Source organism: Pteropus alecto, unplaced genomic scaffold (assembly GCF_000325575.1).
Source record: "Pteropus alecto unplaced genomic scaffold, ASM32557v1 scaffold61, whole genome shotgun sequence".
Taxonomy (NCBI): Eukaryota; Metazoa; Chordata; class Mammalia; order Chiroptera; family Pteropodidae; genus Pteropus; species Pteropus alecto.
This window is the reverse complement of record NW_006434835.1, coordinates 10,818,715-10,822,802: the sequence shown is the minus strand read 5'-3', so window position 1 is coordinate 10,822,802 and position 4,088 is coordinate 10,818,715.

The following is a 4,088-nucleotide window of genomic DNA, read 5'->3' as shown; positions in this document are numbered from 1 at the left end:
AACTGTAACCGGGCAACCGTATTCCGGCCGTACGGTGGAGGCATTATTAGATAATTAGATGTTCCGATTTTTCTAAAAAATCAACCTGATTCATTTTGACATTCCAGTGTCAGTCTCCATGTGGCTTCTTCTTTACATCCTCGGTTATGGGGCTTCTGTTCAGCTAGTCTTCAGGTGGTTCTCATTGATGGCTGTTCTGTAATTTAGTTGTGATTTTGTGATTTTGATGTGGTCATCGGAGGAGATGAGCACAGTGTTTACCTACTCCACCATCTTGACCCGAAGTCTCCCCATGAAGGCTCTTTTAAAATTAATGTAATATGACCTAAAAAACTTAACAATAAAAGAGAGTAATATGAAATTCTTAACAAAAGCCTATAAAAATAGCTTATGCAAATGAACGTTGCCATTACCCAACTAGTTTTAGTCTGATACATGTTTTTACCTCTCTGTGTTGTCTTGATTCAAGCTCCGTGTAAATGTGAGTTCGAGAACACGTGCTAAATTTAAATGCCAATCTTCCCTTTTCAAACGTACGCATCCTACGCGTCATAGCACTTGTGCTTTTAAGCAGGCATTACGAGCACTTTCCTGCCACTTCTTAACTCTCCGTGTTTTATAGCCTTCCAGGGGGAAGGGAGTCTGACTGCTTAAGCACCCCTTCAGGCAGAATGGACAGCGTCTCCAAATATCTAACAGATGTTGTGCTGTATCTCAGGATGAATCCATTATTGATTCGGAACTCTCGCTGTGGTAACTTTTGCCAGGTTTTCTTTCACACTTGTGATGAGGAAAGGGATTGAGCATCAATAAGGAGACAAGACAATAACAATAAACAGACATGGATTTAAAGCAAGGCAGTAATCACAAAAACAATCGAGGCCCCCTTGACAGTTGCTCTCTTTCCAGTGCCAGATTGCAAATCACTTTGTGTTTCCTTCTCCCCGAGCTCACACACATTCGGAGACACAGGATCTGAAAACAAGCCCATTTGAGTTCTTGCTCAAGGAAATATTTGGATAAGAGAGACAGGACTAAAGAAATTCAGAGTCATCTCAGAGGAAGTTTTCAAAAAAGATGGGAGTGGCGTGTTAGGCCTGGGAAGCGAAAAGGACGACTTAATTCTCTGTTCCTGTCTAATCAGAAGCACTTGCAGCCTCAAAAGCACATCCTGATTGCAGTGGACGCCAAAGGCATGTTTTCCGTGTTCAAAGCAGAATCCATCATCTTCTCCCCTCTTTCTAAACCTGCAGTCTTGCATGTAATTTACCTAATATATCACTGTCATATTCATTTTTCTAAAGCTCTTTACTTTAGACTGCCTTGGATGTTTTCAGAGAGTTAGTATGATAAAAGTATATGAATTAGCTTATCCAACCATTATGTATTAAATGCCTGCCTTCGGATTGCAGAGAGCAATATGAAATAGTGATGCCTAGCGTAGCAGAAAGATAGTCTTGCAAATGAAAATGAAGAGGTATGAGGAGTGGAGTCACAGAGCTCTTATGTGATGCTATGATGGAGAAGATGAAAAGAAGGTTTTAACTTAATAGGAGGGGCTAGGCCGAAGATTATCAAGGAAGGCTTCATGGAGGTGGTGAAATTAGAACTGAATTTCTAAGGAGAAGTAGTGTTTCCCAGGCAGATAAGGAAATACGGAAGTGTGAGGAATCATGGTGTTTAATGGAACAGGGATGAATTCCAGGTCAAAGCATAGGGGACACAAGGGATGTGTGTTTGAGGGGGTTACTGCATAGACTGGTAGGTAAAGCTTAGAAGACGATGGACCTTGTACACTATCCCCAAGGCTCAGACATTATGCTATAGGAGAGAGGAGCCTACTGATGAACTTTAAGTCGGGGGATGAAGCGATCATTTTTCTACTTAAGAATGATGACCTGTGGGTAGGAAAGGAGATGGGAAGTATGATGGGAGCTGTCTTGGAATAAAGTGGCACTAACGTGGGGCACCAGGAAGAAGGTGCTACAATAAGAGTACAAAGTGAGATTGATAGGGGTTCAGGAACAATTAGAGGTGAAAGGCTAAAAAATAATAAATTAATGTAGGCCACTAATCTGATTAAAAAAAAAAAAAACAAACTTCATGATCTCTCATGACTTACCAAATTAAGCTGAAAATATTTAGCCTGACATTCAATACCCTCAAGAATCGGGGTCCAATCTTTCTTTCTAATTTTATTTCCCAATATTCTTCTGCTGGGAGACAAGGTAGAGGAATGCTATCTGCTTTCGCCCTGTTTTCCTGACTCCCTGTCATCGCATAAGATCTCTGCTCTGCCTTGACAACCCTTTTAACTCTTCTAGTCAAAAGCCACCCATGAGCCAACTAATCCATGTCCTTTGTCATCTCTCCAATTGAACAGACTCCCTACTCTCTTGGAGATTTTGTAGGAACCTGAGCTTAGTTTCTCATTTCACTTATTTCTGTAGTGCTTTGTATTTGTTTACGAGTCTTCTCTCTTGTCCTTTCCCTTTATCAACTAAGATACGCAGGTAGACCTTGTTGCGTTGTGCTTTGCTTTATTGGGCTTCACAGGCATTGCGTTTTCACACATTGAAGGCAAGACCCTGTACTTACCAAAGATTATGACTCATTTCATTGCAACACTTGCTTTATTAAGGTGCTTGCTTTATTTGGTTTAGAACCAAAACTCACTATTTTGAGGTATGCCTATAATTTTATTGAGGACTGAGAATCTCTTATTCATGTTTTTATCCCCTTTTATGCCTCATGTGTAGAGCATTGTACATTGTACTTGTAAGTTTTTTTAAATGAAAGATTTTCACTTCACCTGAATTTCCTAAATTATATAAAGTAGAGAGTTAGAACACCGAGGCAGATAATCCAGATAGAAGTATCTGCTTTGGCTGTGATATCTGGCCATCGCTCCGTGACATCTCATGATGATATTAACTTACATGAGATTTACTAATTGAGCAAAGAAAAACACACCTAAAGTTTTATGCCCTAAAATATCGTATCCATCAATAAATCTCGGTTAGGTTTGGCACATCTCAAAGAGACCAACAGATTGTAAAGATATTATTGATAAGATTCTATAAGCTTATAACCTGCCATCAATTTTTATACAAAATTCCTATTGGCTTTAATGAGAATTCTGATTTTCAAAGAAGCCTATGACTCCATACAAGTTTTCGGTGAATTTGTTTTTAGTTCTGTAGTGACGTATGTGTGGGTCCGAGGAGAGAAGAGTGCTTTCGGACATATTTATGGACCATGTGTATGTATTCATTTAGAGATATTTGAGTAAAAACTCTCAAAGACTACAGCATGAATCAGTACATGAATATTTGCATCATTACTATTTTATTTCTCAATACGATTATCATTTATATTTATGTGGTGTCTTTGAGTGGCAATGAGTACATCTATTACAAAATAAAAAAAAGAATTGTTTCATCTCTACGTGGTTCTTAGGGCCGATGTTATTGCCTTTTAACCGATGTGCAACCAAAGCACGAAGAGGCGAAGCTAATTGCCTGGGAGCGCGCGAGTTCATCTGGGGGCTTTCTTTGGAAAGAGTTTAGCGCAGTCTGCAAAACGCAGTTCGATCCCACTTCTTCCCTGTAGGTACGCTGGGCCAATCCGAGCCACACCGGTGCTCCTGGCTCTGTCGCACCTGCTTTGCGGCTGTCGTTTTTCTCTGCCCATTTAGACTGCAAGTTCCTTTAGGGATATGAAAACTGACATTTATTGAGTACTTAGTATATGCCAAGTACTAGGGATAGAGAAAGAAAGAACCCAATAACGTGCCTTCTCAAAGTCCATGGGCAAGACATGACAGTAAATCCACAACTGCAGTCTTGTAGGAAGAGTGCCTTTAGGGAGGAAAGCATGGGCTGGCATTGGCTGACATAGAAGGGGCTGCGAACCCAAGCTAACTATTTAGAGAGGCACACAGAGGGCAAGTAACTTGCCCCATGGAGTGGCCCAGCAAATGGTAGTTGTAGGAATTGAACCCCATTGAAAATCCCAGGTCCTAGGCCTTTTTCTTTATATCAAGTTACCTTCCTTGAACACCTAACTCTCTCATATGTTTATGTATT